The sequence below is a fragment of the Herpailurus yagouaroundi genome, unplaced genomic scaffold, assembly GCF_014898765.1.
Source record: "Herpailurus yagouaroundi ecotype Mexico unplaced genomic scaffold, PumYag 163, whole genome shotgun sequence".
NCBI classification, from domain to species: Eukaryota; Metazoa; Chordata; class Mammalia; order Carnivora; family Felidae; genus Herpailurus; species Herpailurus yagouaroundi.
Genome location: NW_024412404.1, coordinates 4,317,746 through 4,332,332, shown reverse-complemented (window position 1 = coordinate 4,332,332; position 14,587 = coordinate 4,317,746).

Here is a 14,587-nt window from a genome sequence, read left to right as displayed (position 1 = left end):
TTTCTTTCTTTCTTTCTTTCTTTCTTTCTTTCTTTCTTTCTTTCTTTCTTTCTTTTCTTTCTTTCTTTCTTCTTTTAATTTTAGAGACAGAGAAAGAGGGGGAGAGAGGGGGAGGGGCAGAGAGCTAGATAATCCTAACATGGATGCGAGGCTCGATCCTACAGCCATGAGATGATGACCTGAGCTGAGACTGAGTGGGATGTTTCACCAACTAAGCCACCCAGGTGCCCCAGCTTCTCCTCATACTTTTCACCTCCCCTAACCAGTTGAATCTTACCAAGTTTGAGAGTGGTTTCTATGGTAGAAACCAGAGTCTTGACTTTTTTTTTTTTTTTTTTTTTTTTTTTTTTAACAGCAGAAAACATATGGTTCTAACCCTATCAGATCCAGGCTCTCCTATTATACTGTATTCTATTCTATTCTATTCTATTCTATTCTATTCTATTCTATTGCAAGTAGAAAGGTAGTGTAGTAGGCTCTAAAATCAAACAGATCTGGTTTAAGTCCCAACCAGGTGGCCACTTATTGTGTGAATTAAGCAAGTTACTTAATTTGTGACTCTTCCTCCCTTCTCCTGTGTTCACCTTCCTCAGGCAGTGAGGATTTAATAAGATAACATATAAAACACCAAGTATCATCACTACAGAACAAAAATACCAAGTAAATATTAGCTACTGCTGCTGTTATTATCATGTGTAAAATCTCCAATTCATACTTATCATGGGGCTACTGAAAGGATTAAGTTAGTATCTAAGCAAACAGACTGCAAACCCATTTTTAAATAGGGAGAATATTTGGAAGGCATAGAAAACAGGAAAATGGAATGCTTTTCTAAGTACATCACTTAGTTAGCATACTAAGGTCCATAGAAGTAATTTAAGAGTAGGTATGTATGCTATGAAATTAAAGCCATTAGGAAAATATATACTACTATTCAGTAATGTAGGTAAGAAAGGAACTGACCCCAATTAAGTTAAATCATAAGCTTAACATTAAGAATAATTGGTTAGTAGGACTATCAAGAATTGTGTTTTCTGGATAGTGATTCTGCTTATCTTTATTCTGCAGTTATTTTTACATTTTTTCCATTTTAATATTCATCTATAATTCAGCAATTGCTAAATGAAGTGGTAAATTCTATGGATACATAGAGGGAATGACCTTTCTCAAATATAATAATCATAGAAGAGCTTAACCTTTGTCAGAAACCCAGCATCTCTTCAACCTGCCCAAGATTCAAAGATTTAATTCCTACTCAACATTTCAGATCTGTATTCTTTACCATAACTTGCTAGGTAATTCTTGCTAATGTATCTTTTGCTAAAAGATAAGTCACAGTCAAATTCTTAACCTCTTGGGTTTTAGCTTAAATTAATAAGAGATTTGTGTAACATAGAGTCACAAAAATCCAAACCAGGGTACAAAATAATTAAAAAAACGAAAGCTGTTAATGTACCCTTTTATACCTTTAGCTAAACACCTTGAAAATAATTTTCTCCTGATCAATAGTGTAAAAATGAGAGGAAGGTTTGTACTGTGAAGTCAAATATAATTAATTATAGAACAAATCAATTTTTACAAAATGTATTAGAAGTAGAACTAATAAAATTACTACAGTAGTACCACATTAGTATACAATAATTAAAGAGAAAATGAGCACATCAAATTTAAGGGATGAAAACATGATTTATAATATCCATAAGGATTAATAACTTGCAAGAGAATTACTTATTTCTGTAAACAGTTTTGGTTTAGTAAAAAATAGAAGTGTGAAATGACTAAGACTCATTGCAAACTGACCTATTTTAGAAAAAAAGCAAGTTGATTATTAGGAAAGCAATTGAGAGCCAAGAGAAATAATCTATCCTAATTGATCATTAATTAATTTTGACTGGTTATTCTTGCTAGACATTTGTATGAAATTATTAATATTGAAAGTACTTCAATAATTTAGCCAAGTATTTGACATAAGTTATTTTAATGATACATGAAAGATATCTTGTTAACATTCTGGAATGAGTAACTTTATTCATACCATCATAAATATGATGATCATAATAATAGATTCAAATTTGTAGTCTCATTTTTTTAATTAATTACTATGGCATCAGACTGACATTTTACCTAGTATTGTATAAACTTTTGATATTAATCTTGTTAATTTGAGGTTTGATATGTAGCCACAGAAATAAATAATAATGATCCTGAAGAATTATTTAATGTTACAAAGTATATGAGAATAACGAGGCTGAGGGTGGAGGTGGCAAGGCTCTTTGTTGTATTTTTCATCTGAAAAATTAAAGACTTAATATTCAACAGATGAAATCCTATGTTTGGTTATACTTCCAACTATAACTTTTCTCCAATAAAAACTGTAAATAAATTTAACATTGAGGCTTACTCTGGCTTTAGAACCCTATCTTAAAAGCTAGATTTTGTTTTATATTTGAAGAGAAAAATTGCTGCTACTACAAGGAAGAAAGAAAATGAATTTCTCAGTGGACGAATGACTGTATTTATTCTGTGGCGGGTGCAGCTGTACCAGAATGCAATCAAGGAAGGATTTTATTTAAAAGACATTGCAACTGTCACGGCCATTGAGCTCTTGGATGATTAATGTAATGTCTGATATAAACTATGCCAACTGGATCTGGAAGCCAGGAAAACAAGTATCATGGCAGGCTCTTCAGTGGTGGGCATCTTTTCTTTCTCATTCTCTCTCTTTCTCTCCAGTTAACTGTCACATCCAACAGCCCTTACAGCTCTTTAGGCTCACAGCTGGAAAGACAAGCCATAGCAGGAGACTTGCACATATTACTTTAGTCCTGGGGAGGTGAACATAAGGAGATGGCCCTTGGGGAAATCATGTATCGCTACCTAGGTAAAACCCTTGCAAATACTGTAAGCAGTCATTTTTAAAAAATGGAGGGGCGCCTGGGTGGCGCAGTCGGTTAAGCGTCCGACTTCAGCCAGGTCACGATCTCGCGGTCCGTGAGTTCGAGCCCCGCGTCAGGCTCTGGGCTGATGGCTCGGAGCCTGGAGCCTGTTTCCGATTCTGTGTCTCCCTCTCTCTCTGCCCCTCCCCCGTTCATGCTCTGTCTCTCTCTGTCCCAAAAATAAATAAAAAAACGTTGAAAAAAAAAAAAAAGATGGAAAAAGTATTGTGGTAGTTTATCATTAACAACCAATTCATGTCCTTAAGTAAATGTTGTCACAGAAAAGACCATCTCAGAAAACCACTCTGTGAAATGTCTTTTTTAATCATATATTGAAATTGTACCTCATGCCATATAATATATATCAATGTATATATATTGTGTATATATATATATGTATATATGTATATATGTATATACATATGTATATATGTATGTATATATGTATATATATATGTATGTATATGTATGTATATGTATATATATGTATATGTATATATATGTATATATATGTATATGTATATGTATATATATGTATGTATATATGTATATATGTATATATGTATATATGTATATACATATGTATATATGTATATATCAATCAAAATACATAATAAATTAAAGCTGGCAATTTATCATATTGCTAAGATATTTTGGAAGAGCTTGCCAAGATGCCCAGTGGTATATTAAAGGTACTTAATAAGTAGTAAATTTTTTCATTATTTTTATAATGTTTTATAATGATTACATTATTTCTACTTTCTTCTGCAAAATTATAGAATAGAGCTGGATAGATACCCTCTAAAGCCCGTTCTAATTTCTAAAATTCTATGATTGAATCTTTACTCTGAAAATCCTACGATACATTTTGCCAATAGTCATAAAAATTCTGACCTGATTAAGCTATAAAGAATTGACATCAACCCAGATCTTTTTGTGCTAACATTGTTACATGATAGATTTTATTCTGTACCTTAGAAAACCATAGCATAGCATCTGCCTCGCACACGTGGTGATAATTACCAAACCATTCTCATATTTAAAATACATATTTATTTAACATATCTAACCAGTCTTTCTATTAAAATGAATTTTCTGGAACAATCAAAATTTTTTTTCAGGAAATAATATCTTTTTTTGAATAATAAAAGGTGGTTAAATGCTTAATCAATAATTTATTTCCTCTAATAATGAATTAAGATATAGAAAAATTCAATAAGATACACAAAGGACTTTTAAGTATTTTTTGCTCATCTCCACAGACATTTTCAACTTACAAAACTCATGTTTGTTAATGCATTATATTAAAAAGTAATTTATGATAATCCAGATTTCCATAGTCTTTCTTTTTATTTTATTAATTTTATGAATTTGAAGCACAGTTAATAGAGGCAAATTTAGTTTGAGTAAATAAGTAATGTCCAAAGTTGAAACAAATTTCACTTTAAATAACAAAATACATATATTTGTATGTAATTCCTATAATTCGCTTGAACATAAGAAACCATTAAGCAAAGAAGCAAAGTACAGTTCATCAGGGCACAACAATATTTTTATTTTAATGTTCATTTATTTTTGAAAGAGAGAGGGACAGAGCAAGAGGGAGGAGGGCAGAGAGAGAGGGAGACACAGAATCCAAAGCAGGCTCCAGGCTCTGAGCTGTCAGCACAGAGCTCAACGCAGAGCCCAAACCCATGAACCATGAGACCATGACCTGAGCTGAAGTCAGATGATCAACAGACTAAGCCACCCCAGGCATCCCTCTGGGCACAACAGTATTTTGAAAGAATATTTTGATTAGACACTTTTCAAATATGAATCCAGTGTTATGATTAGTTATATAGAATTCTTCAAGGTATTTAGAGTTACACATTGAGGAAGACACATTAAACCTACAGATAAAGTTTCAGATTTTATTTATACCATGCTAGGAATAAAAAGTGACATTGTTATAACAACATCTACAAAGCAAAGGAATGAAAATCCAAAAGATGAAGATATTATTAGGACATAAATAATTTAGATGTATATCTGATGACTGTATTCTGTAACATACACAAATGTCCTTTCAAGAAGTCAGAGCCACATTATTTGAGTCACAAGTGACAAAAAGTTTCTTATTGATACTATATACTATCTTACACTTTATTTACTTCAACTAAAGAATTTAGTGCATGTTTTATAAATGAATGATTTCTGGGGCATCTGGGTGGCTCAGTCAGTTAAGTGTCCAACTTAGGCTCAGGTCATGATCTCACAGTTTGTGAGTTCAAGCCTCACGTTGGGCTCTGTGTTGACGGCTCAGAGTCTGGAGACTGCTTCGGATTCCTTGTCTCCCTCTCTCTCTGCCCCTTCCCTGCTTGTGCTCTGTCTCTCTCTCCATCAAAATAAATAAACATTAAAAAAGTAAAATTCATAAATGAATGACTTCTGTAACTAATAAAGAAATGGTTTGAAGAAATGAAATTATTTTCATGGCAGAGTTAACAAATGGAAAAAAATTAGAGCAGTGATCAGCAAAAAGCAAGCTTTCATTTAGCATTAGCTATTATCTAACATTTAATTTGAGCATAATTAATCAGTTAAGCTTATACAGCTCGAAGTGAAACCTAAATCTTTAAGATTTCCCATTGCAAAACTAGAAAGGACAGAGATAAATAATCCAATCCAGGTGTCTTATAAAAGAGAAAGAGCTCAGATTTTCATATATAATTACTCATCACACATCATCATCATTACTGTGATAGCACCAGTCAACATAGCACTTTACAGAATTAACATGGAGCCCGCCCTACCTGCCTGGCCATTCATAACAGCAAATGTCAAGCCAAAACTAACAATCCTGGAGACTGAAAGTTCCTGCTCATGGACAGCTTTAGTGTTCAGTTTATGGTCTTTGTTAACCAGTGCAGAACTGCTAAACAGGCTGACACATTCTGGAAGGTGGTCATAGGATTTTTTCCTGTTTCCTGTGCTGCCTTTACATTTTCAGACAATGATAGAAAGGACATTTCTTATAAGAGTCTATGACATTCTTTCTAGTGTGGTGATCTCAATGGAAGACAGGGGTCAACTACTGAGAACTCAGAATTTTGTGGTGAAGAAAAGGCTGATTAAATTTGAAAACAAAGCAGTTTCATAAACTTGGCTCTGGAATTCATGGTAAGCAAGCGAACTCAATGCTCACCTTGATATCACATATGCACAAAACTTCATTTTTAAGGCCAAAACAACTTTCTTCCTTCCAAAATTACCTTTAGTTTTATTTTTTTCAGTTATAACTCTTTGACTCACAATAACATTTCAAAAGTATTTAAGACTCTTTAAAGAAGTGCATGTTTACAAAAGAAGGTGTGTGTAATTATTTAGATATTTTAGATGGATGTATCGCTGCTTCATGCTGAAATTATCAAGTCATTCATTACACCATTATCTGATTTAAGTCTCAAGTTTTCATAACCTCCTTAATACTTTCTTCTTGGGACTGCATTATATAGATGGGAATAGACCAATTCAATGCTGTTAATGATACTACTGGTACATATTTGTGCCTCCTTGACATTTTTCAAACACCTTTACAAATGCTGGGTGCCAAAACCAAGCCAGTGAAGCAGACAGGGGAAGAATTATTAGTCCCACTTCACAGGTGAAGAAACTTGGGTTCAGAGACACCAACTGACTTGGCAGGTGGATACTAGGTGGCAGGGCTAAGACCACACTTTAAGTCCTGCCTCTCACTTTTGTACTTGCATCAGTCAGGATGGCCTACGTGATGCTGTAGCGACAAGCAATCTCCAGATCCAGAGGCTCAAAACAGCAAAGATATATTTCTTGCTCTTTTTAAAAATTTATTATTTTTTAAATTTTATTTTTTAAAATTTACATCCAAATTAGTTAGCATATAGTGCAACAATGATTTCAGTTGTAGATTACTTAGTGTCTCTTACCCATTTAGCCCATTCCCCTTCCCACAACCCCTCTAGTAACCCTCAGTTTGTTCTCCATATTTATGAGTCTCTTTTGTTTTGTCCCCCTCCCTGTTTTTATATTTTTGTTTCCCTTGCCTTATGTTCATCTGTTTTGTCTCTTAAAGTCCTCATATGAGTGAAGTCATATGATCTTTCTTTCTCTGACTAATTTCACTTAGCATAATACCCTCCAGTTCCATCCACGTAGTTGCAAATGGCAAGATTTCATTCTTTTTGATTGCCGAGTAATACTCCCTTGTAGATATATACCACATCTTCTTTATCCATTCATCCATTGATGGACATTTGGGCTCTTTCCATACTTTGGCTATCGTTGATAGTGCTGCTATAAACATGGGGGTGCATGTGTCCCTTCGAAGCACCACACCTGTATCCCTTGGATAAATGCCTAGTAGTGCAATTGCTGGGTTGTAGGGTAGTCCTAGTTTTAATTTTTTGAGGAACCTCCATACTGTTTTCCAGAGTGCCTGCACCAGCTTGCATTCCCACCAACAATGCAAAAGATATCCTCTTTCTCCGCACCCTTGCCAACATCTGTTGTTGCCTGAGTTGTTAATGTTAGCCATTTTGACAGGTGTAAGGTGGTCTCTCATTGTGGTTTTGATTTGTATTTCCCTGATGATGAGTGATGTTGAGCATTTTTTCATGTGTTGCTTGGCCATCTGGATGTCTTCTTTGGAGAAGTGTCTATTCATGTCTTTTGCCCATTTCTTCACTGGATTATTTGTTTTTTGGGTGTTGAGTTTGATAAGTTCTTTATAGATTTTGGATACTAACCCTTTATCAGATATGTCATTTGCAAATATCTTCTCCCATTCTGTCGGTTGACTTTTCGTTTTGCTGATTGTTTCCTTCACTGTGCACAAGCTTTTTATCTTGATGAGGTCCCAGTAGTTCATTTTTACTTTTGTTTCCCTTGCCTCCAGAGATGTGTTGAGTAAGAAGTTGCTGCGGCCAAGATCAAAGAGGGTTTTGCCTGCTTTTTCCTCGAGGATTTTGATGGCTTCCTGTCTTACATTGAGATCTTTCATCCATTTTGAGTTTATTTTTGTGTATGGTGTAAGAAAGTGGTCCAGGTTCATTCTTCTGCATGTTGCTGTCCAGTTTTCCCAGCACCACTTGCTGAAGAGACTGTCTTTATTTCATTGGATATTCTTTCCTGCTTTGTCAAATATTAGCTGGCCATATGTTTGTGGGTCCATTTCTGGGTTCTCTATTCTGTTCCATTGATCTGAGAGTCTGTTTTTGTGTCAGTACCATACTGTCTTCATGATTACAGCTTTGTAATTCATCTTGAAGTCCGGGATTGTGATGCCTCCTGCTTCGGTTTTCTTTTTCAAGATTGCTTTGGCTATTTGGGATATTTCTATTTCCATACAAATTTTAGGATTATTTGTTCTAGCTCTGTGAAGAATGCTGATGTTATTTAGCTAGGGATTGCGTTGAATATGTAGATTGCTTTGGGTAGTATCGACATTTTACCAATATTTGTTCTTCCTATCCAGGAGCATGGACTCTTTTTCCATTTTTTTGTGTCTTCTTCAATTTCTTTCATAAGCTTTCTATAGTTTTCAGCATATAGATTTTTCACCTCTTTGGTTAGATTTATTCCTAGGTATTTTATGGGTTTTGGTGCAACTGTAAATAGGATCTAGTCCTTGATTTCTCTTTCTGTTGCTTCATTGTTGGTGTATAGGAATGCAACCAATTTCTGTGCATTGATTTTATATCCTGCAACTTTGCTGAATTCATGAATCAATTCTAGCAGTTTTTGGTGGAATCTTTTGGGTTTTCCATATAGAGTATCATGTCATCTGCGAACAGTGAAAGTTTGACCTCCTCCTGGCCGATTTGGATGCCTTTTATTTCTTTGTGTTGCCTGATTGCAGAGGCTAAGACTTCCAATACTATGTTGAATAACAGTGGTGAGAGTGGACATCCCTGCCTTGTTCCTGACCTTAGGGGAAAAGCTGTCAGGTTTTCCCCATTGAGGATGATATTAGCATTGGGTCATTCATATATGGCTTTTATGATCTCGAGGTATGCTCCTTCTATCCCTACTTTCTTGAGAGTTTTTATCAAGAAAGGATGCCGTATTTTGTCAAATGCTTTCTCTGCATCTATAGAGAGGATCATATGGTTCTTGTCCTTTCTTTAATTGATGTGATGAATCATGTTAATTGTTTTGTGGATATTGAACCCTGCATCCCGAGTATAAATCCCACTTGGTCATGGTGGATAATTTTTTTAATGTATTGTTGGATCCGTTTGGCTAATATCTTCTTGAGGATTTTTGCATACATGTTCATCAGGGAAATTGGTCTATAGTTCTCCTTTTTAGTGGGGTCTGTGTCTGGTTTTGGAATCAAGGTAATGCTGGCTTCATAGAAAGAGTTTGGAAGTTTTCCTTCCATTTCTATTTTTTGGAACAGCTTCAAGAGAATAGGTGTTAACTCTTACTCAAATGTTTGGTGGAATTCCCCTGGAAATCCATCTGGGTCTGGACTCTTGTTTTTTAGCAGATTTTTGATTACTAATTCGATTTCCTTACTGGTTATGGTTCTGTTCAAATTTTTTATTTCTTCCTGTTTCAGTTTTGGTAATGTATATGTTTCTAGGAATTTGTCCATTTCTTCCAGATTGCCCATTTTATTGGCATAGAATTGCTCATAATATTCTCTTATTTTTTTTTTTTTTTTATTTCTGCTGTGTTGGTTGTGATCTCTCCTCTTTCATTCTTGATTTTATTTATTTGGGTCCTTTCCTATTTCTTTTTGATCAAACTGGCTAGTGGTTTATCAATTGTGTTAATTCTTTCAAAGAACCAGCTTCTGATTTCATTGATTTCTTTTTTTTTTTTTTTTTTGGTTTCAATAGCATTAATTTCCACTCTAATCTTTATTATTTCCTGCCTTCTGCTGGCTTTGGGTTCTATTTGCTGCTCCTTTTCCAGCTCTTTAAGGCATAAGGTTAGGTTGTGTATCTGAGATCCTTCTTCCTTCTTTAGGAAGGCCTGGATTGCTATATACTTTCCTCTTATGACCGCCTTTGCTGCATCCCAGAGGTTTTGGGTTGTGGTATTATCATTTTCATTGACTTCCATATAGATTTTAATTTCCTCTAACTTCTTGGTTAGCCCATTCATTCTTTAGTAGGATGTTCCTCAGTCTCCAAGTATTTATTACCTTTCCAAATTTTTTCTTGTGGTTGATTTCGAGTTTCATAGCATTGTGGTCTGAAAATATGCATGGCATGATCTCGGTCTTTTTGTACTTACTTAGGGGTGGTTTGTGTCCCAGTATATGGTCTATTCTGGAGAACGTTCCATATGCACTGGAGAAGAATGTATATTCTGCTGCTTTAGGATGAAATGTTCTGAATATACCTGTGAAGTCCATCTGGTCCAGTGTGTCATTCAAAGCCATTGTTTCCTTATTGATTTTTTGATTAGATGATCTGTCCATTGCTGTGAGTGGGGTGTTGAAGTCTCCTACTATTATGATATTACTATTGATGAGTTTCTTTATGTTTGTGATTAATTGATTTATATATTTGGGTGCTTTCATATTTGGTGCATAAATGTTTACAATTGTTAGGTCTTCTTGGTGGATAGACCCCTTGATTATGATATAATGACCTTCTGCATCTCTTGGTACAGTCTTTATTTTAAAGTCTAGATTATCTGATATCATTATGGCTACTTCGGCTTTCTTTTGTTGATCATTAGCATGATAGATGGTTCTCCATCCCCTTATTTTCAATCTGAAGGGTCTTTAGGTCTGAAGTGGGTCTCTTGTAAACAACATATAGATGGATTTTGTTTTCTTACCCATTCTGTTACCCTATGTGTTTTGATTGGAGTACTGAGTCCATTGACGTTTAGAGTGAGTACTGAAAGATATGAATTTGTTGCCATTATGATGGTTGTAGAGTTGGGAGTTTCTGGTAGTGTTCCCTGGTTGTTTCTAATCTTTGTTGCTTTTGATTATATGTAATCAAGTCATATATATACATATATGAAAATATATATATACATATTTTTTTTTCATCTTTTCTCCCCTCCAAGCGTCCCTCTTAAAATTTCTTGCAGGGCTGGTTTAGTGGTCACAAACTCCTTTAATTTTTGTTTGTCTGGGAAACTTTTTATCTCTCCTATTTTGAATGACAGCCTTGCTGGATAAAGAATCTTGGCTGCATATTTTTCTGATTCAACACATTGAATATATCTTGCCACTCCTTTTGGCCTGCCAAGTTTCTGTGGATAGGTCTGCTGCAAACCTGATCTGTCTTCCCTTGTAGGTTAGGGACCTTTTTTCCCTTGCTGCTTTCCTGATTCCCTCCCTGCTTGAGTATTTTGTGAATTTGACTATGATATGCCTTGTTGATGGTCTGTTTTTGTTGAATCTAATGGGGGTCCTCTGTGCTTCCTGGACTTTGATGTCTGTGTCTTTCCCCAGGTTAGGAAAGTTTTCTGCTATGATTTGCTCACATAACCCTTCTACCCCTATTTCCCTCTCTTCCTCTTCTGGGACCCCTATGATTCTGATGTTGTTCCTTTTTAATGAATCACTGATTTCTCTAATTCTTAAATCGTGCTCTTTTGCCTTAATCTCCCTCTTTTTTTCTGCTTCATTATTCTCTGTAAGTTTGTCTTCTATATCGCTGATTCTCTGTTCTGCCTCATCCATACTTGCTGCCGCTGCATCCATCCATGATGGCTTATAACATTTTTAATTTCATTCTATTTTTTTCTTCTTTTATCTCTGCAGAAAGAGATTCTAATCCATTTTCGACTCCAGCTAGTATTCTTATTATCGTGATTCTAAATTCTGGTTCAGACATCTTGCTTGTATCTGTGTTGGTTAAATCCCTGGCTGTTGTTTCTTAGTGCTCTTTCTTTTGGGGTGAATTCCTTCGTTTTGTCATTTTGAAGGGAGAAAAGAAATTAATGAGGTAGAAAAATTAAAATTAAAAAATTAAATTAAAAAAATATTAAAATTAAAAAGTTACACACACACACGCACACAGACACAAAATCTAATAAATGATGCTAGATCCTAGGTTTTGGTCTGGGTGTTTAAAGCGGTGTGGCAGATTAGAGAAAAAAAAAGGGGGGGGGGAATAGTTTGAGAATTTGAAAAAATGAATACACTGAAGTAGACTAAAATGAGATGATGGGAGCAAGATAGAATTTGAAAAAAATTACACAAAAGTAAAGAATATAGTAGAAAGAATTAAAGAAAAATATTTTTAATAAAAATTAAAAATTGAAATGATTTTTTTCTTTCTGCATTCAAACAAAAGAAAAGAAGTAAAAAAAGAAAAAAGAAAAAAGGAATCGTTTGAAAATTTGAAAAAGTGAATACACTGTAGTAGACTAAAATAAAATGATGGAAGTTAAGGAGAATTTGAAAAGAATTACATAAAAGCAAAAAAAAATAGTAAAAAAATTAAAGAAAAATATTTTTAATAGAAATTGAAAGTAAATGAAGTTTTTCACTTTCTGCATTCAAGAAAAAGAGGAAAAAAGAAAACAAGGAAATTGTTTGAAAATTTGAAAAGGTGAATACACTGAAGTAGACTAAAATAAAATGATGGAAGTAAAATAGAATTTGAAAAAATTTACACAAAAGAAAAATACAGTAATATAAATTAAAGAAAAATGTTTTTAATAAAAATTGAAAATAAAAATGAATTTTTTCTCTTTCTTCTGAATTCTGTGGTTCAGGTTGTGCAGATTGTTGTGTTAATCTTCCAATCAGTTTTCTAGGTGTGTAGGACGGGTTAGTGTTGGTCTGCCTGTATTTCATGGCCATGAGACACACAAAAAACTTCCATGCTGTTCCGCCATCTTGGCTTCTCCTATTTCTTGCTCTTAATACATGTCTATCACAAGATTTCTGGGGCTGTCTTTACTTCTGTCTCTCTCTGCAACCCAGGATATTGTACCATCCACTATCTGGAAAGTTGCCTGTCACTGGGACACCAAGAGAAAATTCTAGCAAATCACATGCTTGCTCTTAAAGTTGCGGGAGAAACACTTCTGTTCATGGTTCATTGGTCAAAGCATGACTCACAGTTGTGACTAACTGCAAATGGACAAACCTATGAGGCAGTGCACCAAACCAGAGATATTTCATGAATGTCACTGATTACAATAGTCAGTCCTTCAAGGCTCCGAATATTCAATTCATTCTCCTTCCATAGGCAATATATACTCACCTGTCCCTGAAGGATAAAACTCACAAGTTTCATTTAGTGAAGACAACAAGCACAATGAGCAGGGTCTATGGATGACACAGTATAGTCTCTACATCAGGGAAAAATGTTCTTCATGTCTGGGTGTGGCTCCTCTTGAACCAAAAGACCTATGAACCAAAAAGGCAAGTAATTTGCTTGCCAAATATCTAGTACACACTGGTGAAACATGTTCAGGGTAACTTCACTAACTATTCCTATTTAGAAAAGAGGAGTATGGGAGACATAGCACTGTTGTCTCTAGCAGGTATGAAATTCCAGGGGGCAGATATTTTAAGGATCCTCTATCCCAAAGGGAGAGAAAAGTTTCTTTGATTAGACTTACAAGGGGCTTTCCAGTCCATTTATTCTCCATGGCTCTTTGTTATATTTTCTGAAAAATTCCATCTTTGTCTAAGGATGAACAATGGTGACCTTGTTGGGACACGGAACAACTTTTTCAGGTAGCTACAATTGAAGAAGAAGGAAAAAAAAGATGCTATGGCAACTTTCCCTTAAAACCAGATGTGTGCAATTTAAGACTGCTCTTTATTTTTCAGTGAAGAATATTACAGACTTCTTATATTTTTGGTGTTAAAATACCCTTTCCTGTGGGCTTCAATATCAGCAGTACGGTGGATTTCATGAACAGTGATTCCTCTCACTATTGAACAAGTTTGGGTGAAATATAAGTTTTTCATGAAGTATAAATTTCGTAGCATTGCTGAGATCTCAGTAAAGAAGAAATATCTTTAAGGGGCTAAAAATAGAATAACAACAAAACCACCCACCAAACATGAATTGAAACACATTCCCAGGCACATACACAAATGGATTTGTTCTGTCAGTGGCAAGTCGAAGGACCTGCAGCTGAGATTTTTATATTAAACCTGGGAATCTTGGCTAACGGGTCTCAGGTGATGAGAGCCTTATAGCAAATGCAAATCCTCCCTGGAAGAAAGTTGAGATTAGCTACATATGAACATCCAGTTAAAGGTTACAAAACACAAGGAAACAAGTCACCATGAGTAAATGTCTGTGGAAACATCAAATTAATATCCTCAAAAGCTACAAGGAGTAGAATGACTGGATACAGAATATAGAGTAACTATGAAAAAGATTTAAATTAAAATAGAATCATAGGAATTCATAGGCAACAAAAGATTACCCAACATGACAAGGAAGATACCAAAAAATAACTGAAATGGAACTGTTATAAATGAAAAATGTGATTGTTGAAATAAAGAAACTCAGTGGTTGAATTTAAGAGAAAATTAGACACTGATAAAGAAATAGCAAGATGGAAAACATACTCAGAATTCAGCACAAAGAGGAAAGAAAATGGAGAACATAAAATAAAGGCTAGGAGATAAAGACAAAAGAATAAGATTTAACCTATGTCTAATTGTAGTTCCTAAATTACAG